Source organism: Argentina silus (assembly GCF_951799395.1).
Source record: "Argentina silus genome assembly, chromosome: 19".
Lineage (NCBI taxonomy): Eukaryota > Metazoa > Chordata > Actinopteri > Argentiniformes > Argentinidae > Argentina > Argentina silus.
The window spans coordinates 13,218,160-13,243,682 of record NC_139673.1 but is presented as its reverse complement, the minus strand read 5'-3'; the positions used below and the strand labels follow the sequence as shown (position 1 = coordinate 13,243,682).

At 47.2% G+C, this 25,523-nt stretch overlaps 1 protein-coding gene across 2 annotated transcripts in view; it reads left to right on the top strand.

Moving 5' to 3' along the window:
* pcdh17 (protocadherin 17) overlaps positions 1–25,523 on the top strand; it is a 58,617-nt gene that overhangs the window by 27,747 nt on the left and 5,347 nt on the right. The gene's annotated exons all lie outside the window — the stretch shown is intronic.

Below are 25,523 nucleotides of genomic sequence, written 5' to 3'. Positions count from 1 at the left end.
GGGTAATGGAGGTGTGGTGCTGGGGAGCATTGGGGACTGTGGGGGTGGTGGGGGGGCTGGAAGGGGTGCTATGAGGAAGCTGGGGAGCATTGAGGAGGGTGCGTGTGTGTGTGTGTGTGTGGGGGGGGGGGGGGGGGGGGCAGTGTGGCAGTGTTCCAGGGAGCCTTAAATGGGGAAGAGGACAACAGTACAGTCAGGTCATCCTCTAAAAGCACCGGCGTGTGTTTCATTGTCTGTTAATACAGCCTGGAGTGAGAGGACACAGCTACAGCCTGTCTAGGGGCTGAGAAGGCAGGGAGGGAGGGATGGAGAGAGAGAGAGAGAGAGAGAGAGAGAGAGAGAAGGGCACTGGTAGAGAGAATGGAGAGAGAGAGAGTCAGCGAAGCGGCGTGTGGCTGCTACAGAGTGGTCCCAGTCCCTGTCCACTGCTCCAGTAGCACATGTTGTGATTGTGTTATAACCATACTAGGATCCATTATTTAGATGAGTCAAGAGAAGGCCGTGGTACTCTCAGTAAACCCAGCCCTCTTTTAATAGCCTCAGTCAATACAGAAGACATCCTGCTGTAAGGGTCAGGCTTGGTCAGGCAGGTGCCAAACAACGGCTTCGAAATATGATTAACATACAGTATATTAACATCATATTATTGCCATATTCATCATGCTGCCTGCTTCATTATGACCGATTGACCTGTTCAAGTATCATTCAGGGTTGAATCAATTGAACCCCAGCACGACTTAGGGTCAGCCCCAACCCCTACCTCTCAGCCCCAGCCCCCACCTCTGAGCCCCAGCCCCCACCTCTGAGCCCCAGCCCCTACCTCTCAGTCTCAGCCCCCACCTCTGAGCCCCAACCCTTACCTCTCAGCCCCAACCCCCACCTCTGAGCCCCAGCCCCCACCTCTGAGCCCCAGCCCCTACCTCTGAGCCCCAGCCCCCACCTCTGAGCCCCAGCCCCCACCTCTGAGCCCCAGCCCCTACCTCTGAGCCCCAGCCCCCACCTCTGAGCCCCAGCACCTAGCTCCTATTTCCAGCCCCAGGCCCTCCTATTCCCAGCCCCAGGCCCTCTTATTCCCAGCCCCAGCCCCTAGCTCTCAACCCTAGCCTCAGCCTCATCCAAAGCCACAACTTTCCTCTCCCCTACTGGAATTACAGTACAGACCCATTAAGTTCCTCCTCCTCGGTGCGTCTGTCTGTCTATGGAGACAAAGCAGTTGGGAGCGCTCTAACAACACAACTACAAGCGCACAGTGCACACAGTTCACCTCCCTCCTGGTGCCCCGTCCTGTTGTGTTGCAACTGCAATTTATCGCTGTTGTGGTTATTTATATGCTTTTTACTCTCTTGGTCTCTCTTTATCTCACTTTTTCTCTCTTTTTCTCTCCCTCTCTCTCTCGTGCTTGTTCTCATATCCCCCTCTCTCTTGTAGTTTAATTGGGTTAGAATCAAACTGCCATTTGAACAAATACACAATTCCCCCATCAACCCCTGCTTCCCTCTACCCCCCCCTGCTTCGTTTACGTTCTCGTTCTGTGATGTTTTTTCTTCCCTTCTTCGTCTGTGCTCCTCTGCACAAGGGGCCACTCTCACATGGATTAATTAAGCCTACCAAATTGGTAACAGAGTATTAATTAAGTGCCAAAGTGTATCAAAAAGCGTTCTTTTTTTGGTATTAATTGGTGATTAATTGATGCGCTGATTTGCCTGCAGCAGGCGCTAATCTTGATGGGTGGGTGGGTTTGGATGGATAGCAGGCACGCAAACACACACACAGAAACACACACACACACGCACGCACGCAGGCACACAGACACACAGACACACAGACACACACATACACACACACACACACACACACACACACACACACACACACTCCATTGAAATCGCTCCAGTAGAGTAAAGTGCCATGGCTGCTATCACGGACAGACAGCAGCAGTGCAGGACGATGTTCTCTAGTGATAGGATTTGATGGAACGGAGAGGAGGGAGAAGGGATGAGGGGGGAGGAGGGAGAGATGCCATTAGACACAGTGTGAGTGTTCTGGCTGACCTATCCTAATTAGCTGTGATTGGAGCGCGATAATCAAATTGCCTCACCTTGTTTTAGACATAGGGAGGGAGGAAGGGAGGGAGGGAGGGGGGGGAGGGAGGGAGATAGGAGGAGGAGCAGGAGGAGGAGGAGGAGAAGACAGACAGAGAGGATCGAGGGCGAGAATGAGATGTGTTCCACTGACATGACGGTGGAAAGCGGTGTTATTGACCTCTCTCTTTGTTATTATGAGCAGTGTGATTGGAATCCCTGTGGCCCAGCACAGTGTGAGTGGCTTATAGCAGGGAAACGTCACGTTTCTTCAAATGCAGAGATGTATGCACACAAATGCACGATCGCGCTCTCTCACACACACACACACACACACACACACACACACACACACACACACACACACACACACACACACACACACACACACACAGAGATCATTGTTTTGGATCATAGTACCTGGGAGTGTTGGTTGATTGATTGACCATGTGATGACCATTGATTGACCACTGTGGCTAGCGATTGGATTGGATATGCTGCAACTGTGTGTGTGTGTGTGTGTGTGTGTGTGTGTGTGTGTATGTGTGTGTCCTTGTCTCTCTATCTCTCCCTCCCTCCCTCCCTCCCTCCCACTCTTCTCTTTCTAGTCTCAGTGATTACTCCTGATTCATAAGAGGCTGTCGATTAAGAAACCTCAATTCCGCAGGATTAATTAATGGGTCAGAAGTCAGATCTGATGCCCTTTTCACACACAATGCGTCACCATGGTAACCACTCCACTTCCCCCCTCTCAGCCTCTGGACTTCAATAAACCTTTATCTGACTGTTGGAAAGGCCATTTGCCATCATTCATATTTCATGGAGAGAAAGCAGCCGTGTTGTGGCCTGAGTGCTGGCCTCTCGCAGGTGAATTTATTTTGAAGCTTGTAGAGTTGCACCCGCTTATGAATGCATGCAGCGAAATTAACCATGTTTTCACTTGAGTCTGACATGTTTTTGTTTTTCATTTGTGAGCTTAAATCATATGCACAAACACACAGACACACACACACACACACAGACACAGACACAGACATACCCGCGCACACACACACCCAGACACACACACACACAAACACTTACTTTCTCTCTAAAACACACACACACATGCACGCACACACGTGCACGCACACGCACACGCACACGCACACGCACACGCACACACACACACACACACACACACACACACACACACACACACACACACACACACACACACACTCTCTAACAGCCTTGATCATCCTCCCAAAATCCCCTTTCATTCAGTCTTGAATCATTTCTCATCTTTTCATCAGGGATGTTGTGATTGACTCCAGATAGATGCTGGTCCAGTCATCTATAATCTACCACAGTTTGGTCTAAATGCCATGTCTTCACTCAAATCTCCATACAAAAGTCCTCTCTCAAACCCTCTTGATAGCCCGGCCCAGTATGGTAATCTTTGGTCTTGTGATCAGAAAGCTTTTTGCCTGGTTCCTAATTTTTGTTTACCCCGAGCAGTCTATTTATATATCAGGCATGACAACAGCAAATAGCTCGCAATAACACGTCATTGATTTGCAGTCAGATTAAATCATAATGAATGTTCATGCCGAAAAATGAAGGCATAGACAAATCTTAGTGTATTTGTTCTGGTTTGTTTTCTCTTCCACAGATGCATCAGTCACCTCTGGTTTGTATTTTGATGTATTTTAGAATATGGTCTATCAAACAGTGGACCAGTTTGTTTCTCTTCTGTCTTTTCTTTTAAGAGCAGTTCCTTCATTTCTTTCCACGCACAAAGACAAACACGCAACGCACCGTTACTTCAACACCTTCAAATCAGAATCTCCATCATTTGCATATGCTTTTCAAAGATCATCCTTTGGAATGTATGTTTTTTTTTGCATAAATACCAACGGGGCATTTAGAATATTGTCGTACTTCACAAAACGTTAACGTAATTGTTGGAGTTAATGACCAAACATCTGCCGAGAGTACAGCTTCAGTGAAAACATTTTAATTAGTCTCTTCTCTACCATTGGTTTTACACAGGTAGCATATGGGGAAGTCATGCTCATGTGTGAAACCTTCACATCTGTCTGTGTAATCTGATTAATGGAGGCAATTTTCAGCATTGTTCAGATGAAGACGCAAGTCAACGCCATGTCGGCTTTCCTCGGAAAAACAAAAACAACCTCGTCTTGTCAGGAGAACGCTGCCTGCGTGAGTTAGCACAACTGAAAAGGTGTTTTCTGCCTATCTACCTATCGTCACCAGTGGTGGAAGTAGACATCCATCAGCCTCCGCTGATCAACACGGAGGAAGACGGCCCATTGATGCTCATGTCTTTTTTTATTACAGTGCCTATTTTGTTTACTGTGTTTTCTCTGTTGTTTTATTGCATTGTTGAGGAGCTCAGGAGATGTGGATCATCAGAGCTGAGGTGACACATACATCTTAGCGTATGTGGCAGATGGAGTGCTATACGTGTTTGTTTTTAAAATAAAAGTTCTATTCACGAGTCTGTTATATCACTTGGGGGAGCAGATTGGATAAACTTCAACAACTGCGTGCAGCAGCCAGAGGCTTTGGTGCCTTCTTGATGTTTTGGAGGGCAGTTAAGATGGGGAGGATTTGTCTAAGAGCAGCCTAACTCTCTCGTTGGCCGAGCTCTCTTTGGGTTGGGCGACCTACTGTAGCCCTCATTTGGTTGGTCGGCTGGCCGCGTCCAACACCAAGTAGAGTGATCTACGGCACTATCACCAGCCACAGTCTGGAATGAGAAATTAGAATACTTGAATAATCTAAAGTGGTGCTAGAGCTATCACTCAAAGTCAAAGAAGATATGTGTGTGTGTGTGTGTGTGTATGTGTGCGTGCGTGCGTGCTTGTTTGTGAATGTCAGTACTGGAGAGTTTGTGTTGTTCACCTCATTGTGGAGGATCTGGTGCGGAGGCTCTGCAGTGAGACGGCGTACAGTTAAGCTAGTGGAAATCCTGCAGAAAGCCTCAAATCTTTCATGGTGAACCATTTTTTTTGTTGCAGTTTTAGGGATTTCCCATTCCTCATTAAGGCAGATTTAAGGGATTTAGTTCTATTCTCTTTAATACACACAGTTTTATTAAATTCCATTGTTGGATTGATTCTTCATGGGGTAGGAGGAGTTCCTGGTGTCCTTCTCATGAGGGTCTGAGTGGCTGTAGTGGATGTACTATACTGTAGCGGGTGGTCTAAGTGTGGGTGGGGGCTCCAGAGCGATATCTCTCCAGCACCACCCGCCTGCCTGCCTTCCCGCCAGCCCCTGATCTGTATCCAGCCCCTGATCTGTATCCAGCCCCTGAAGCATATCTAAAGCTCTGTCTACCCACAGTATTGGGGGGATTGATAATACGAATATCTCTCTGGCTCTTATGACGCCCGACTATAAATCTCAGACATTAGCCTGGCGCCCTGGTTGTCGCGGTGAATAATTATGGTATGTTTATGGAAGTAATGAGTTAAAAAAAAAATAAAGAGTCTGATTTCTCCCTGCGAACCATTCCCATTACCAAGGCCTTTCATATCATGATTAAGCCTGGGTGCTGGGAAACACACGCACGCACGCACACACGCACACGCACACACGCACACACACACACACACACACACACACACACACACACACACACACACACACACAGCCATCTTGTGTGTTAAGCGTTGCGCAGGCTCCTCCCTCTCTCACCATCAACGATGACAGTTATGGGGTGTTATTAATCCTAACGTGTCCATGGTAACACACTCATACTCCATATTGGAGAAACACACAGAGCTATTAGAGAGGCTGTGGAAACGTTATCCAAGGATCATTTGAATCAGGGATATTGAGTTTTGGGAATCCAAGAGCCTTAAAGCTAATCATACTTTAAGGTCAATGGTCTGGAGTTAAGTGTAGCTTAGCACTGGTCAATGAAGGCACAATAAGGTGGTTCAACGTCTTAACTTTAAATGACACCAATTAGATCAAACTCATTCTCTCTGTTTTTAAACAAGCCAGTGTTCAAGTTGTACATGTGAATGTGCAGTACTTAGGTGTAGAGTATTATTTCGGTAAACCTGGCTTGAAAAGACTTGACTGTGTGTTGGGAATCTATCCTCATCAGGGGAGACTGGTGGAGGGAGAAATCAGAAGACAGACTCCATGTAATGCATGGAAAAGAATGAGGATTGTGATCTAAAACACGTGTTTGATACCACTCCTCATTCCAGTCCATGCATTACAATGAATTTCTACCTCCGCCAGCTTCCCCTGATCCCCCACCTGGCATTATCCTCTAGTGTGTTCCCTTGAGATTCTGTTGTAACAAAACAAAACAAAGAAACAAGACAGTTTCTCCACTTTGCATATTGTGTATGTTTAGTGTATAGACAACATCACCTGTTTACTGTACACAGCAGTAACCTACATTAGCCAGAGTTCATGTTTGTTGCTCGTAGGGGGCAGAAACTGCCTGCGCTGTCAAATGGGTTCCTGCTCTAGATTTAGTGTTTTTATTTGGGCTTACTGGCAGGGCAAGGCAATGGGAGAGTCAGTCAGGCAGTTTATATATTTACACACACGCTCACACAGGCACGCACACACGCACGTGCGCGCACGCACACATACATATACACACACACACACACACACACACACACACACACACAACACACACACACACAACCACCTGTGATGGCAGACATATCATGCAGCATATTCTTTCATGTCTATTTAATCTGATTAACAATGTCATTCAGTACCAGTGAAACAGCCCCTGTGTATGAGATCAGATTAATCACTATTGTGTGTCTTTCTCCCCAGGCGATGCTGCTGACAGTTTGGGGTTCAACCTTTTTACTTTAAGGCATTGTTGGGTGGATAATTATGCTGTGCTTAATTAGCAAGTTAGTAAGATTAAGAGGTCTGATGATGAGATACTATGAGGCAGAAGTTCATCACACACACATACTTACACACAAACAGATCTTTGTTCTGTATGTGTGGGAGCTCCTGCCGATATTATTGTACACATGTTGAGCTGCATGGAGCTGAATGGAGCTGAATGGGATCCTTTGCCTTGTGCATTTCGTCCTTGACATTGTTGTTGCGTAGAACCTCCACAGCGTCACCAAGCCTGTTTTGATTATACTGGATTACAGCGATGTTGTTCAATGCGAAGCTGAAGAGCTCTTACCATTCATCTGCCTGGAGATGTGAATGGAGAGAATTGGCAGTTGGGAACAATGGGTGAATCATTAGTGTATATGGTGAAGGGGCTGCGGCCTCGCTCTCACATTATCAGACCCACGATGGATCGCTCAAGTGTTTTGATCAACTGATTTACTTTGGATTTTTTTGGGGGGTTTTGTTTACTCAGATTTCTGCCCCCCCAGTTCAGAACAAGGTTCTGGCAAGTCTAGCAAGTTGTCTTCTTTCAGTCTGTTTGACTTAAGTCATTATGGGAGAGAAGGAGAAGGAGGACTGGATTTGGCAGGCGCTGAGGCTCTGTGAGGTCTACGACGGACCAGAAGTGCTGTTCCAATATCTCGTCTCTGTGGGTGAAACATGTTGTCCGGCACAGCGGTGGGGCGGACACTCCGAGGGAGATTATAATGATACATCGTCACTTCCTGGCTGGACGCCACCCCGTTGCCATCTGTCCTCTGTCTAAGGACAGCAGGGTGTGTGTGTGTGTGTATGTGTGTGTGTGTGTGTGTATGTGTGTGTGTGTGTGTGTGTGTGTGTGTGTGTGCGCGTGCCTGTGAAAACTCTGCGAGATTGAAGGAGAAAGAGAGGCGTGATATTGACTGAGCACTGCATCCCTCACAAGCAATCTCTCATGGCACTGAACACTTACCTGTGTGTCAGAATGTATCCCTATGTTGATACATGAACACTCATACCTCATAACCCATCATCTTGGACATTGATCCTACATCACTATCATTAAGACTGAGTGCCAAAGAAAGGAATCAATATTTTTATTCTCAACATGGATTTTTTAAAATATATATATATATATTCCACTCCATCTCTATTTCCATCCTCCAGCTTTTTAGCATGTTCACCACTAACGGTAGCATGTTCGCTGCTAACTAATGGTAGCGTGTTCGATCCTGACTAAGTATTGCATGTTCGCTACTAACTCGAGAATGTCGGCTACTAACTAACTGTTGCATGTTCGCTTTTACCTAACTGTAGAATGTTCGCTACTAATGGTAGCATATTCGCTACTGACGTTAGCATGTTACCCAGTTATGTGTCTGCATCGGACTCTGTATCTGGGTTTGTAATTAGTTCTGTAGTACAACAGAGACACATTCACATACTGTATACTGTACAGTCGTGTTTTCATTGAAATGGGTCTACTTGACGCTGATTCACATTGCCAAACTGATTGTAATTACTAATGCTGAACCTAGTCAAAATGGAAAGTCCACCAACTGTCCTAGGATGTTTGCTTGGCTGATCTGAATGTTTGTTGTGCTGTAGCCAAAGGCATTGTTTCTCCATGTTGCGCATTATCAAGTACCAGAGCGCTAAATCGGAAGCGCCTGTCCAATGCATCTGGGTTTCTCAGATGTTAAATCCTAACTTGTTGTGGCCTCTCTTCTGGAGCCCGCAGTGGAACAGATAATGGATTCCTTGACGTAAGAGGAAATGGAGAGAGGAAGATGCAGTGTGAGAGAGAGAGAGAGAGAGAGTGTGAGAGAGAGAGATTCCATGGTAGAAAGGGGGAGGGGGGGGGGGGGGGGGGGTGAAAGTAAGAGAGAGCTGGAGGGGGAGAGAGGAAAGTATGTTCTTGCCCTGAGGACCATGCACACAGCCTCTTCCTCTTCCTTCATACACGCTTGTGTGTGTGTGTGTGTGTGTGTGTGTGTGTGTGTGTGTGCCAACGATGTATGTATCTATTCATGCATTTAATTATTTACCTCACCTATCACTGTTGAAGAGAGTTTGTTTGTGTGGGTTGTAGTGTGTTGTGGGGGTATGTTGTGTGTGTGTGTGTGTGTGTGTGTGTGTGTGGGAGGGGGGGGGGGGGGGGTATGAGATGTCTGTCAGAGGAAAGAAAGTGCTGTGTTCTGTCTGGGGAAAAACACTGGGGGAGGGAGAGAAGGTAAGAGATAGATGAAGGAGGGAGGGAGGGAGGGAGGGAGGGAGGGAGGGAGGGGGAGTGTGAGGGATGGGGCAGCAGGCTGGCGGCTCTGTGGGAGGGAGGCTTAAGTAGCACGGTCCCCAGCTTCCTTGCAGCGACGCGCCACCCCCAGTTCAAATAATAATCAAAGGAAAAGCTGTCGACATAAACACTGGCGCGCACACTGCAGAGAGAGAACACACACAGGGACACACAGTACTCTCTCTCTCTCTCACACACACACAGACCCACACACACACAGAGACCCACACACACACAGAGACTCCCTGCCTGGCATGCCAATGACTGCCCACTGCAGAAGAAGACTAAGACCAGCGAGAGAGGCTCTTGAGATAAAGCATGGCCTATTTCAGATGGATTGCGATCACTATTAGCCTTAATGTGTTGTGTTGATAGAGCTGGAAGTATTCTGTATTATTCTATTCAAATTCTTATGGTAATAGCCCTGGTGGGATGCTGTGTTCACAGTCTGAGCTCCTGTTTAGAGCGGACCAGACTAGCCCCATGCTGATGCAATGAAGGCAGAAGGAAACAGACACCAAAATAGCATAGCAAGTGTGTCACACAGTGTGTGAAGTATAGCAGCTTGGTCTTATTCAACACACAAATACACGCACGCACACACACACACACACACACACACACACACACACGCTCATGCTCACACTCACTCTGACTGAGAGTGTTTTTGTCCGATAACCTCAGTTTGTTACTTTTTGATCCTGGGAAATTAAGATAAGGGGGTTGGTTAATTAAACTGTCACATGGCAACACCTTGAGGAATTGCAGGGCCTACACAGCTTTAATTGGCTCGCTTTTGTCCCCTGCGCTGCCTCTCCTGTCCTCTCTCTCTGTTTCATCCCACATAGGGAGACTCGACTGAGAGGTAAACACTCACAGGGACTCTCAGAGAAGAGAGGCTGGAGGGAGAGAGACAGAGCAGAAGAGGAGGAGATGGTGATGCATCTTAACTAAGTGGCAGGAGATTGTGGAGATCTAAGTGCACTGATCTCATATAGCACCCTATCCACCCACAGTTAAAGCCTTCATACAGTGAAGTGCAATGAGCTGTAGTGGATGTGCAGTGAAGGGGGGAGGTTTGAGTGTGTGTGTGTGTGTGTGTGTGTGTGTGTGTGTGTGTGTGTCAGGTGATGAGGTCTCTGGGGCAGAGTGATGGTACAGTAGGCTGAAGGTGCTTCTGTAATTAACAATAAGCAATTAACACTGAACCTCAGCACGGCTGCAACGCTGCACGGCAACAAAGATCAATTATGGAGATTCTCAGAGGTTGGCATGTATACAGAAGACACTAGGAAACTCATACTGTGCTTGTGTTTGCACATTGTGTGTGTGTGCGTGTGTGTGTGTGTGTGTGTGTGTGTGTGTGTGTGTGTGTGTGGGAGAGCATGTGTGACTGTATCAGGAGTAATATGTGTGTCGCATACAGAGTATTATACAATTTGTTTAATATTAAGAGGGAAGGATTGTATATGATTGAATGTAGTGTTAATTTTGTTTATGATTGAATGTAGTGTTAATTTTGTATATGATTGAATGTAGTGTTAATTTTGTATGTGATTGAATGCAGTGTTAATTTTGTATATGATTGAATGCAGTGTTAATTTTGTATATGACTGAATGCAGTGTTAATTTTGTATTAATTATTCACCAAACACCTATTCTTCCGTGGTAAAAGACAAGACGATAACTGACTAAATAACTGACAATCCAAATGTCATGTGACAGAACTGAAATTACATCTTGTCATTTTGACAATTACTAGACTAAATCATTATTCAAATGACACAAATATTTGAAGGCTATTTTAGTCAAAATGACTAAAGAGATGGAGGGAAGGAGAGAGAAAGTGGATGAGGTGTGTGGGGGGGATGAGGAGAGATGTGATGTGTAGAAGTAAGCTCTGGAGAATAGTTTGATATTATTGCGCTGGGGTCATATGAAGGGGGGGGGGGGGCTGCTCTGGATGGCATGACGCACATTCGCTTCTCATCCCTTGAAAACTGTTAGCCATCTGTGTGTGGAGGTGGTCGGAATCTGCCTTGATTAAAAAAAAGAGGAAATCTGGGTGATCAGAGCAGCGACCCCAGCGACCCCCCCCCCCCCCCCCCCCCCCCCCCCCCCCCCCCCCAGGGGGATGAAGGAGTTAGCTGGGGGATAATCTAGTCAGAGATTGTGATAATGCTGCTCAGGATGCATGTGGGGAGAGTGGGGGGAGGTGGGGTGGGGTGGGGATGGGGTGGGGATGGGGTGGGGATGGGTGAGAGAGGAGAGAGAGAAAATCACTCACAAGCAACAGAAGAAAGAAATAACACATACTGTGTGGTTGTAGCTAGGCAACGGCCATCAGAATTCAAGACATTTGAAAAGCAGGTGACTTTGCCTCCATTTTCCCTTTTCTATCAGGGCTCACTCTGAGTAGCTATGCCGTTATATCCACTTATTGTCCACGTACACATCAACAACATTCCTGTTCTACAGAGATACTGCATTTGACAAATATCATGTGGTGGATTTGGAACACTTGACTCTAACCGTCGTTGAAGCCTACCGTTAACTTTTGTTTGTGTTGTTTTCTTTGTGAGTCATTCTCTGTTGTCTTGTTACTCAGAATTGTTTGGGAGACTGCAACGCAGACTGGCAGAATCTCATTTGAGCTTGAATTTCCAGACGTTCCGCCCGGTTTCCTCCTCCTCTCCCTCCCTGTCTCCCCCTCCCTTCTCCCTCCATCCCCCTCTATAGCGTCTGGTGTTGGCACCCAGCTGTTGCATCAACACGACAAGTGCTTGTGGAATGTTCCTCATTGTTCACTGACCAATCGCAAGGTACCAGAATGCCTGTCATCCAGCGTTTTCCACCCAGTGGTTCAGGTCCATCTGCACCTGGGCTGGTGCTGGAGGCCCGGTGGGGTTATGGGCTGTGTGTGTGTGTGTGTAGGACAGATTGAAAAAGACAGTGAGGAGAACAGGACCTAACAGAGACACACACATGCACGCACGCACGCACGCACACGCACGCACACACACACACACACACACACACACACACACACACACACACACACACACACACACACACACACACACACACACACACACACACACACACACATATATATATACTGTAAGACAGGTGCAGGTGGGGAGGGTTGGGAGTGGGGGTTGGGGTTAGGGATAGGCCGTGTGTGTCTGTCCAGAGAATGTCAGATTCATTGTGATTTTTTCCTCTCCTATGTTCCTCAAAAGGCAGCAGAGACACAGCACATGAGGCTCACCCACATCTCCATTTGCATGAGTCTATTTGCATGGAGCTCATTGTAGCTGGGAGGCAGTAAATCTGAAGAGCTCTACAGCATGTACACTCACAGAGCACTTTATTAGGAACACTATACTAATATTGGGTAGGGCCTCCCTTTATTAGGAACACTATACTAATACTGGACACCGTATCATGCAGAGTAAGCTGGTGTTCTGTGTTTCAGTCAGCCAGTGATGGTGATGTTATCTGGGCCTAAACTGTGATTGGGTGACCAGGCCCCTCTGGATCTCTCTGTCATTAATCCCCTGTCTAATGGATTTACTGCAGAGAGGCCGCCTTTAAACTACACATGCTTCTCTTCAGGAACACCGTGTCACTTCTGTTACCACAGAGATACTGTTGCTGTTGCTGTTGTTGTTGTTGTTGTTGTTTTTGATGATGGCGTGGCCGTCCTGTCCGGCTGTTGCGGTGGAGGGCGGTGACAGTGACACCCGTGTGTCATATGAGGTGGTTTACAGCGCAGGTGTTTTGATCAATCCTCTGATCTGTGATTTAACATCTCTGAGCTCGTATAATCCCATCCTTATCCCGTGTAAACCTCTTAATCTTTGTCCCTAATCTTAAAATCGGCCTCATCGAAATTGGAGATGTGGATTGCAGAGGGTTATTTTTTTTTCATTTATATTTTCGTTTCATCCCCCTCAATGTTCAATACACATATTTTTTTCCCTCTATAATGTACCGTGGCCGTAGCATATTTATCTCTTTATTTGTGGTTTTATTGCGCTGGCCTCGACTTGAACCCAAACTGTTTTCCAGTCCAGTCTCATAACCACCACCAGACTAGGGAGCGAGAGACAGGGGGAGACAGAAAATATGAAAATATGAATGATTTTGAGAAGGAAAATACAATTTAAATGATTAACCCGCCCCCCCGCCGCCGCCGCCCCCCCCCCCATCGTCTGGCCTAATAGGCAGTTATTGCATCCCCCGTCAAATAGTTGATTTTAATTCAATCATATTTATGAAGAGATGAAAGTGTTTGTGTATATCTATATGTTCATAAACAACTGAGAGTCTAGACAGCAGAACACCGATATGAGAAGGAGAGATCTCCGGAACATCGATGCTAAACCAATGTGCTGAAACTCAAAGCGTGGCAGAGCCGTCTGGCACGGACAGAGGCTCTGATAGTAGAGGCAGCAGACGAGAGGGTTAGAGGGGTAGGCACTGCTTGGGGGGGGGGGGGGGGCAGGGTGGGCCGGTCTGGCAGAGTGTGTCAGTTAACTCCCTAAGTGTGTAAGGCCCGGGGCGTAGAAACTGGACACCATCGACCAGACCCTGCCTCTCTGCTGCCCTCCACTCCACCTCCCCACTTAGCCTGCACTCAGCACCGGCCAATACAGCTGTCAAAGCCCAGCCAGCTCATTGGCAGAATTGATCACACTGTAGTATACAGTCCTTTTATTGGGGGAGTTTTCCTCCTGTGTTGACGGTGAGCTTCCATATGAATCCTATTGAGACACAACACACTACTATGTGCTGCCTTAAAGGGATAGTTCAATATAAAGCTGTAGAAAGATATACCGGGTTTCATTCAAAATGGTGCACCATCCCTTTAAAAGTCTCTCATCCCTGTTCAGATGGCCATTACCAGGTACTTCAGCTTTTCCAAAGATGTCGCCTCTAGAACACTTCAAGAACGTATTGAACCCCCCCCCCAGGGTTTCTATGACAACTCTGATTGAATGGGGAATGAGTGGCATGGCTCCCTACTGTGTTTGCCGTCTCAATGAGGTCCTGGCGGTCGTGGTTGGACAGTGTCCTCTCTGTAGAGGCCTCTCCACACAGAGCAGATATGTACATCCTTAAGGAGTGTGGGGCGTGGCAGTCAAACACACACACACACACACACACACACCATTTGGAATCTCAGAGAGCTCATTCACCGCAGTCGGCCTGCCCTCTCCTCCACCTCCACCTCCATGCACAGGCCGGCTGTTGCCTAGGCGATGGGTCCTTCAGCAGGGCTACGTGTGGAGAGCAGAGGAAGCAGGGGATAATGGAGGGAGAGAGAGTCAGATTGAAGGGCATCACTGTCTCTGTCTGTCTGCTCAGGGCAGTGTGGTACCTGGATGGAGGTGGGGGGCTCACCGGGTCTCTGCTCAGACCACGGGGGTGGAAGGCTTAGGCTGGCAATAATCTAATCAAATCAAATCTAATCGAATCAAATCAAATGTTATTTTTATATAGCACACAATACATTGATGCTTTCCAGGAAAAAAGAATAAAAACAGAGAGGAAAAAAAGGCTAGAGACAATATAATGTACCAGTATGACATCACATCCAGGAGCTTTTGCGTACATTTTCCATAAAGTAATCACATGGAAATATCTATGTATATTATTCACTTGGTCTGTCTGTCTGTCTGTCTGTCTGTCTCTCTCCTGTAACTGCAATTTATCGCTGTTCTGGTTATTTATATGCTTTTCCTCTCTTGTTCTCTCTCTTTCTCTCTCTCTCTCTTTACTCTCTGTCAGACAGAGGCACAGCAGGGGTCCTTCATCAAAAGGTCACACGTTATCTGGTAGAAGTCCCCTCCTCTCCCCCATCTCACCCTTTGCCTCCCCCTCCCTCCCCCCTTCTTGTTCTTTAGCAACTGTAATGGGCCGGAAAAGAAGTCAATTACTTTGCGAGTGGAGATGAGATACACAGAAAAACAAGTGATGGAGAGAGAGAGAGAGAGAGAGAGAGAGAGAGAGAGAGAGAGAGAGAGAGAGAGAGGAGGGATAACGCAGCAAAAGTAAATTAATGAGAGATCAGGCAAATGGAGCGTCTGTTTAGTCAACTCCGCGCCTCGTGCGTCCCCAAAGGGTTCCGGAGCCTTCCGGAGGGACAGAGGGGAATTGACACGCTTCTAATCCCCATCACAGGACACTGGGGACTGATTACTTCAACACTCAGAATGAAACTCACAATGTCTCGAATGAATCCAATTGTTGGAAAAACTAGGCTTTGACCGGGGAAGACTTGGGAGCTTGATTTGAAAAGTGTCATTTCTGAAAGGATTGTATGATAGCTGGTGGATCTTCTTGTTATCACGATGAGTCATGTTGGAATTGTCAGAGTAAAGTTTCTGCTAATCTGTTTATCCCTTGTGTTTTAGGCCCTATGTGAGACTAGTGTGCGTGTGTGTGTGTGTGTGTGTGTTTGTGTGAGTGAGAGTGTGTGTGTGCCTGCGTGCGTGAGTGCATGCGTGTGTATTTGTGCTTAGATAAAAAGGTGATGGAGAAAATCCAATCAGTTTAGGAATAATCTCCCCCATGCCAGAGAGAGAGAGAGAGAGAGAGAGAGAGAGCGAGCTGCAGAACCCTGGCCCGTTTTGTGCAAATGATGACCCTCTGTGAGTTCCAAACAAAAGCTTTTTTTTCTTCTACCCACTAGTGTTTTTTAAGCCTATTTTCCCTTCTGATGGAAAATTCTGTTATCAAGCAGTGGAATGAGAGGTTTTAATTAGTAGGTGAGTCTTAGATTTCCCAGGCTTAACGGTTAATACCCTTGCAATGACAATAGCTGAGGAGACAGAGGTAGAGGCACAGGCTGCCTCCTCATCTTCAGCTTACTGGGTCTCAACCGGGCCAAGGCACCTCTCAAACTGCCTAGTGGGAGAGAAGGGGAGATTAACGCAATTAAGCACAGGAACGGACAGAGTTTCTCTCCTCTCCTCTTCTCCTCTTCCCCTGCTCTGTCTCTTCTTAGTGGGATTCTTGTATTGAGGAGATGAATCTGCGGCAGCTGGAAACAAAACCCCAGACACACACACACACACACACACACACACACACACACACACACCTGTGCATGTCGGTTTCAGGTCTCTATTATCCCATACAGCCCCATGGAGTCACAGTCTCAGCACAGGGTTTATCCTCTGAGCAGTGCCTGGCCCTGCTCTCTACAGCTGCAGGTGACACACTCTGAGACACACACACACACACACACACACACACACACACACACGCACACACAGGCTAAAGAGAGGAGAAAGAAACAAAAACCGCTAGCAGAGCAGAGCCAGCCCTGGTGCGGTCCAATCCCCCATGTCCTAATTACAAAGGCTTAGAGGAAACGGAGGATTAGCTGATGCTTCGCGCCTCGTCTTCTAATAAGCCCACTCGTCCATCCGTCCCCCATTCCTTCCTGCGACGCCAGCCAGGTACAGAAAGGAGCAGCTCTGCAACTGTGTGTGTGTGTGTGTGTGTGTGTGTGTGTGTGTGTGTGTGTGTGTGCCTGTGTGTGTGTGTGTGTGTGTGTGTGTGTGTGCCTGTGTCTGTGCGTGTGTGTGTGTGTGTGTGTGCCTGTGTCTGTGCGTGTGTGTGTGTGTGTGTGTGTGCCTGTGTGTATGCCAACCTGCCGCCGTTGACTGTTGAATATTTATGATACAGATGAAAGGAAAGGTGCTTGCTGGGTCCTGGCATGTGGCTGGCCAGATCCTAGTGTTTCTGTTGTTGTTGCCTACCTGTTGTTGTCTCTCTTTCTCTCTCTCTCTCTCTCTCTCTGTGTTTGTCTCCACTGATGGCATGCCGGCAATTGTTGAGCCATTAGAAGTGCTTTAGAAGAAAACAAGGTGGTAGCCAGAGGAGATTTGAAATATTACACCACAGTGTGTTTAGTCACCGGTATGGAGCGGGCTCAAGGTCTTTTTCCCCACCTCTCTCAGAAGAGGAAAGAGCAGCACCTTGGGATACTCATTATATGCCTTTTAGTGCTATCTGCACTATCTTCAATACGACATGCCACTCTACAAGTATGCAGTGAATGGTACTAAATGCATTGAAGAATGTCTAGAGAGAATGATAGATAGATAGATAGATAGATAGATAGATAGATAGATAGATAGATTTAATTCCCTGAGGGGAAATTAAGGCGTTACAGCAGCTCACATCACAAACAACAACAACTAAATAAAGTGACGATAGAATAATAGAATAAAACTAATAAAACTAAAATAGACATCTGAAACATGATGTCCAGTATGATTTAACATCCCTCAGCCTGACTCTGATCACCCCGATGGAGCCAGCCAGAGGAGGAGTTGTACAGCCTTATTGTGGCAGGCAGATAAGATCTCCTATAGCCTTAGTGCAACAAACTACTAGGCGTTTTGTCGTCAAACGGGAATGGTTTTGAGTGCTGTTGTTACAGCGGTTGGTCTCCAATAACGTTTATCTGACTGAGAACATGTAAACATGGTCTCGCTTCCCTCAGCACTACCGGTGAGTTCCCATGGCGGTTAGGGTGGATGTCAAACCAGTTCTCCAAGGCCGATGTTATGAAGTTCAACAGATAAGGGGTGAAACCGTTGTGAGTTCCGTGTTGTGTGTTTTCTTTCACACGCTGGTTTCAAAGCCGCCTTTCGTTTCGTTTTTCGGTCGGCTCACTGTGCCTTTTGTTTGTTTAATTGGGAGCGAGGCTCCCAGCATTTGGAGGTCAAACGCGGTAAACATGACCAAATGACGGTATGGTAGCATCAATCAGATCCTATAATAGTCCAGGTCAACAGTTCAGGTTGCCTGCATCACCACACTGTGGCCTGTAGCCATTGTGGGGTATGAATGTGTTGCCCTCCAGGGTCTTCCCTTGCGTACATGAAGGTTAGGGTGGCTCCGACATGTCGACATATCCTCATATGAGCAATGAGATCGATAGAGGAAATTATCACACACACACACATTTCAATACTTTAGTAGCACCATCTTCGCCACACAGCTATCACACACACCCACCCACCCACACACACACACACACACACACACACACACACACACACACTTTACCCTTTTATGCTCCTTTAGAAGGTCAGGGGCAGTACAGAGGAGTTTGGTGTATTGAATGAGAAGTGTTGTTTCTAGACAAATCATTGGCTGGTGAAAGAGACGGAGGGCGAGACACCTTAGAAACTCAGCTACCCCACTGACTCTGTATAACGGGGGACCCATCGACCCACTCCCTCCAGCCTCCCCCCTCCCCCGCTCCAGACCCACAACGCAAGCCTTTCTATACACACACATTGATTTTGCTTTGTTTGGTTGTTTGTTTGGGTTTGATGGTGTGCGTGTGCGTGTATGTGTGCGTGTATGTGTGGTGTATGTGTGTGTGTGTGTGTGTGTGTGTGTGTGTGTGTGTATGTGGGGGGGGGGGGGGGGGTTCTCCCTCTTTCCTCCTCCTCCTCCTCCTCTCCTATAATACACTCCCCTCAGGATTTGTCTTTGAACAACTTAGCCAGGCGTTAGCTGTCCTGCTGGTTAGAAGAGAATGCTTAATGAAAGGAAATGTTTGATGGAAAGACATTTGTCCTTGGCTTAGTTAAGGCTGCGCTGGGCTGTGGTGTGTTGCCCGTCGTCGCGGCAGCAGCGTCCCCGTTGAGTATCGGTATTCTGCGACGTCCCGCCGAGATAAAAGGAGCCTCGACGGTGATCCCGTCACGGTATCATTCTAATGGCTCAAAGCCACCCACGGCAGACTGGAATCAAACACACACACACACACACACACACACACACACACACACACACACACACACACACACACACACACACACACACACACACACACACACACACACACACACACACACACACACACACACACACACAAGCACCTGGCAATACCAGCTACTGCACTGTGGAGTGCATGTTCAACAGCTCTATCTATACCCCTGAGCATGGTATAATTATACAGTAATCATGACTCACTGTTAGACTAATGGTATATTACCTGCAGCATTAAAATGTACTTTGTAATCTTAACTCACAATCAGATGGGAATACGTCAAGGGGCTGGTCGTGTAGTTTTTAACTACTTTATTAATCTCGCCCACCAGCCAGGTCTCTCTCTCTGGCGAGAGGTCTCTCAGCAGCTCTTGACTGGAAGCCTATGGCAGGAGTGGATGAAACAGCGGCTGATTTTAATTGGCTGATCTCTCAGTCGATCACCGTCTAGCGCCACCCGGACTCGAACCTCCCCCAGTGTGCTGCGTTCCTCACCGGAGACGCAAACACACACCAACTCGCCCTCATCCTGTTCATTATCACGCCTTCCCCATCGTCCCAGAAATGGAGAGAGTGTGAAAAATAGCGCAGGTTAGAAGATTTATTGAACGTTTTGCAGCTGTATTAGCGACCGGTCACGTACGCCACGTGGCTTCCAGTACACGTCTCGAAGATTCAATTCAAATATTTGACCACGCTCAACAATCTAGCTATAATAGCATCTGCAGGACTGAACACCGTCTGCGTAAACAGTTTCGTGATTCGCTCCGATTTTGAATTGATGACTATGTTAGCCAGTAAATCCTCTAAGCCCTTGACTGTTACTAGGCTTTCTGCACTAGCAACTGGAGCCTGGGGACCAGGTGAGGTGTTTATCGACTGCTAGCAGTTATTCTGAAACCAAGGGAAACAGCCTGTCTGGCTACGTCCAAATATTTAGTCGCTCTGATTTGCAGAGAGAGCTCCAGGGCGTAGGCAGGCAGGCATGTGGGGGTGGAGCGCTGTGTGTGTGTGTGTGTGTGTGTGTCATTCTCCCCCAAACCCGCCCCCCCCCCCCCCCCCCCCCCCTCTCTTCAGGTGAGCATGTGCAGCCAGGGTCTTTCACAGATGCCCTAGGAGCCCCATCCAGCTGCCCTCCTAGCACATGCATACACACGCACACGCACACGCACACACACACACACACACACACACACAGGAGATTGTCCATTCACAGAGCGCATATTAAGGCATTAATAATCCATGCAGACACATTTCTATGCATTAAGTCAGAGGGAACACACCCACACCCACACACACACACACACACACACACACACACACACACACACACACACACACACACACACACACACACACACACACGCTGCTACAGACCTAGCTGCCACTGGGCTTCTTGCTAAATAGCTACATATCCAGATCCTATACCTACTCTTCTACAAACCTACAAAAATAACAATGACTTGAATATGAACCATGTTAGTGAGCCAACACACTGCTAATCTGCTGCACTTATGATGCTAGCATTGCTAACAGTACCACACTGCTAATCTTCTAATCAGCACAACGCGTTCTATATTGCTGGCCTGTCATACGCCTGCTGCTAGCCCAGCTCCTGTCCCTATCCCTCCCTCCTTCCTCCCCCCCCTCCCTCCCTCCCTCCCTCTGCCAGTGATGGAGAGACATTAATCACAGTGCGGGGTAATAAAGCGGGGAGAGGACGGGTGTGTTCAGGCCAGGGGGCCAGATGCCTGGGGGCATGGGTGATGTTCAGGGAAATCAAGTTGTCCTTTATTCACACACACACACACACACACACACACACACACACACACACACACATGCAAATGCAATCACACCATGCGCGCGCACACACACGCACACACACACACACACACACACACACACACACACACACACACAGACAAACACCTCCATCACCACCAAACAGGAGAGTGAACAGCGTGTGAAAATGCAGCATTGACTCAGTGTGTCCTGTCTTGTGTGAGTTCCTTGTGGGTTGTGTTGTGTTGTGTTGTGTGAATAAAAACAGGAGACATTTTGTTCCTTTGGAGTGAGCCCAGGGGTTGGCTGGCTGGGAGGCAGAGGACAGTCTCTTCAATCTGGGCCTGTTTGCTTTCCTGACTGCCATGGAAGAGGTCCAGATAGTCCATGTCGATAAGAGAAGCTAGTGTTGATGTGTCTGACTGTCTAGTTAAGATTACCTACCTCTGTGGAGAGAAGTGTGTGTGTGTGTGTGTGTGTGTGCCTAAAGGTTTAATAGACCACAAAGATAAAGAATACCAGAAATCTCGGCTGGTGTTCTTATTATTGTTTTTGTTTCGCTCCTGTGGGCTGTTGAAGATTTTTTAATCTCACCTTCATAAGACTTTTCCTCTGTGACATTTCACAAATGGCAAAGTTCGAGACTCAATGTCTGTGTGTGTGTGTGTGGGACGTGTGTGTGTGTGTGTGTGTGTGTGTGTGTGGGACGTGTGTGTGTGTGTGTGTGTGTGGGACGTGTGTGTGTGTGTGTGTGTGTGTGTGTACAGTAAAGGCGGAGGTGAGGTTGAAAAATGAGATACTAATAAAAGATTTGGCTGTAGCTGCTTAAGGCCCCTGTTTGCACATTAAATACACACCCAAGCTTCTCTATTCTGCTCAGCCTTCGTTCTCTTCCCTGTGCTGGTGAAAATCACATAAAGCAGACAGAGCGAAACAGCAGAGCAGAATGTTACCTCTCTAAACCTCCCTTCTGTGTAAGTGCTCGGCTGCAATTATGACCCCCCCAAAAAAGACCACTCACTCACCGTGCTTTTTAGAAAATCGCTTCACCTCAGAGTGCTAGGTTAAAATGCTAGCCCCTGCCCTGTTGTCACTCCGAGAGTTGCTGTCTGGCACTTCCCAGGCTACAACAACAGCTCATGAACAATGGGTTTTCATGGGTTTTTTCGAGTTTAAAAGAAAATGTGTTTTCTTGTTTGTTTGTCTCTGGTTATGTTGTGCCCTCTCCCCTCTCCTTGACACCCTGTGAGAAGGAGAGAGAGGGAGAGAGAGAGAGAATAATGTCATTGGGGGTCTCATATGTCATATTGTTAGTCATAGATATGAGGTGAGTGCCTCAAGGTCGAGCTGTTTGGCGCAGACATGAATAATCCATAAGAGGTTCCCTCCGACTAAATGCATAGAAATGTGTCTGCATGGATTATTAATGCCTTAATATGCGCTCTGTGAATGGACAATCCCCTGTGTGTGTGTGTGTGTGTGTGTGTGTGTGTGTGTGTGTGTGTGTGTGTGTGTGAGAAAGAGAGAGAGAGAGAGAGACAGAGGGATGCAGATTTAATTGTCTGTGTATACGGCTCGTACAGTTGTGTGTGTGTGTGTGTGTGTGTGTGTGTGTGTGTGTGTAAGTGTGTGTGTGTGTGTGTGTGTGCGTGTGTGTGTGTGTAAACGACTGGTCTACTCTGGGCTAGGCTGCGGTAAAATAGTCTGTCCTCAGTGATTGATGGTGGAGTGGATAGTGGATAGTGGTGGAGTTGCTATCACAAGCCTGGGTTCGCAGCATAGTGGTTGATGCTGCTGTGTACATAAGCATCATCGTTTAAACCATTTGATCTGTGTGCTCGGGTTTGTTTGTCTCTCTCTCTTTCTCTTTCTCTCTCTCTCTCTCTCTCTCTCTCTCACACACACACCTTCTCTCTCTCTCTCTCTCACACACACCTTCTCTCTCTCTCTCCGTGTGTATGTGGGTGTACAGTATGTTCACTCTGCTCGCCTACGCACTATTTCAATTTGCTCCATCTTGCCTTCCGTTCTCTCTCTCTCTCTCTCTCTTCTCTCTCTTCTCTCTCTTCTCTCTCCAGATGAGTGCTCGCCATGGGAGATGTCTGCCTCTCGTTGGCAGTGTTGTTTGGCCTTCCTCAAACATTTGTGAAGTCTTAGCCTCATCTCTCAGGCTTAGGGAGGCGTCCCCAGAGAGCGTATGCTGCTGACCTACACGGCTCAGACAGCTCCGCCAAGACCCGCTCAAGCATATCCACTCAGCCGGACATCTTACATCGAGAAAACCGCTGTGTCAATGTCCAGTGTGTGGTGAAGAAACCCTTTGCCATTCAATGATATGTTATGTTAAGGACTCAGTGTTTGTTAAGTTTACAAGTTCGTAACTTTGTCTTACAGACATTACTGCTAATGGTTGTCTCGAGTCGAGACAAAGTAATTGCAAAGGCAATTGCGAGACCAAACGGTTACTCTCATTTTGTGTCTCCCTCCTTAAATACACGCCCCTAGGGGGTACTTTTGGTTGGCTGGCAAACTCATAGTGTCTTAAACAACTGCTTGTTTCTGGGACAACAGCAGTGGCTATGACATTTAGATGGGGAGGTTGGGGGAGGTAGAAACCGGAGGACGGGCTCATTATAATGTATGGAGTGGAACGGAACGAGGAACATTATGAAACACGTGTTTGTACAGTAGAGGCGTCTAGGCACTCTTTTCTCATAACAAGTATCAGGTGTGAGCCGACGTCAAGTATGAAGCTGTAATGAGTGTGGAATGAAGATGCCACTGGAGATTAATGATGATTAGAAGGTCAGGTGTTGATCATTTCTTTTCTGAGGAGAGACGCGCGGGGCTCGGCGGAGCTCAGATAAACACCACCATGTTTATCTGTTTATTGCGTGTTTAGATGAACAGGTGTAATGCTCAGAGAGACAGAGGGGACAATGGAATGGAATGGAATAGAATAGAATAGAATACACTATTACAATTGAAATGTGTCCTCTTCTCTGCTCTCACACACACACACACACACTTACTGTCGAGGTGGCTTGCATTTCATTATCTTCTTAATTTTATCACTATACTGCATGTGTGGATGCTGTATAACCTTCAGTGTAGCTGCTCTCCTCTCATTCCATGTGTTTCTCCCTAGTACTCCTTCTATTCTACTGTCTGGAGGAAGGAGGGGGGGGGGGGCAGGTTGGGGGGGGCACTAAACAAGGCTAAAAGTCTGTCATTCCACATTAACCATGGCCACCTGGTTGTTGTTGTGTTGATGGCAGGCAGAGCTTCCAAATAGCTGTGCTAGCCAATTCCCTCAACAGTGAGAATTCCCCTATCTAAATGCTTTCATCTATTGTGTGTTTTGTAGTGGTTGGTGGGTGTGGGTGTCTGTGTGTTTTTTTTATGTGTTTTTTCTCTCTCTTGCTATTGTTTGCAAGGCTAAGAGTGGTGCAGAATCAGCTGTTTTTTTCCCTGACACGGGAACACAAAGTCTCGTCAGCCTGTTTTTTTGGGGATAATGGGGATGTTCGTTTCTACCTCGGAGAAAACAAGAAGGAGGATTTGAGTCTGTTTAGGAGGGAAATAACACTCTCTCTTCAAAAGCCCTGCCTCGGAGGATACCAATAGAGTGCTGTGTCGCAACACCTATAACAAAAGTGCAATTAGTGTAATGTGTCACCAAGTCTGGGACTGGAACAGATGCAGATGAAAGGGAGGAGAGATGGAGTGCGTACTGTCTGTAGCCAGATGACATTATAGGAGAGGCATTGTCTAGATGAGGGTGCTGGTTAGGTGCATGTTGTGTCAGAGTTGGTGGTGTTAAATAGAAAAAAAGTGATTATATATAATAAATAAAACATCTCTCTCTCTCTCTCTCTGTGTGTGTGTGCATACGTGCGTTTGTGTGTGTGTGTGTGTGTGTGTGTGTGTGTGTGTGTGTGTGTGTGCAATATAGCAGTCTCCCTCCTGTTTTAGCTGTGCATCACCTGGGACAGAGAGAGACATACATTAGCAGGACAGCAACTGCTCAGTTTGTTGGGTTTGTCTGATATTGTCATCCTGTTTCCAAAGATAAAAAATGTGTTGTTATGTTTTACCCCAGTTCTGGATCCATTTGACACACACATCAATACCATCCCATCGTAATCCAGAGTGGGGTTTCTTCTGAATCGAGATGAAAGGGGGAGAGAGAGAGAGAGAGAGAGAGAGAGACACACACACACACACACACACACACACACACACACAGGGGATGCTTGGCGTGGCTACACGGGCTGCTATGCCTGGGGAGGGCTTCAAAGCTCAGTGACATAAATTTATGATAACGGCAGCCATTCCTTTGCCAAAACTCAACTGTTGTTGTTGTCTCTCTCTCTCTCTCCCCCCTCCCTCCCTCCCCCTCTCCCCTTAGTTGGGTATTTTTGAGCTTCTCCCTTATGCGCTGCCATCCCCTTGATCATGGCGATGGAAAATGTCTATTCAGCCAGCTGGTGTCTCCTAGTCCCCTGGACACACACGGTCTTCCTCTTTATATAATTACTCTGTTTCAGCCTTTTCTATTTCTGTTAATCTGTGTGTGTGTGTGTGTGTGTGTGTGTGTGTGTGTATGTGTGTATGTGTGTGTGTGTCCTGATATCTGGCTTTCGTTTCCACACACAGTTGGGTCATTCCAA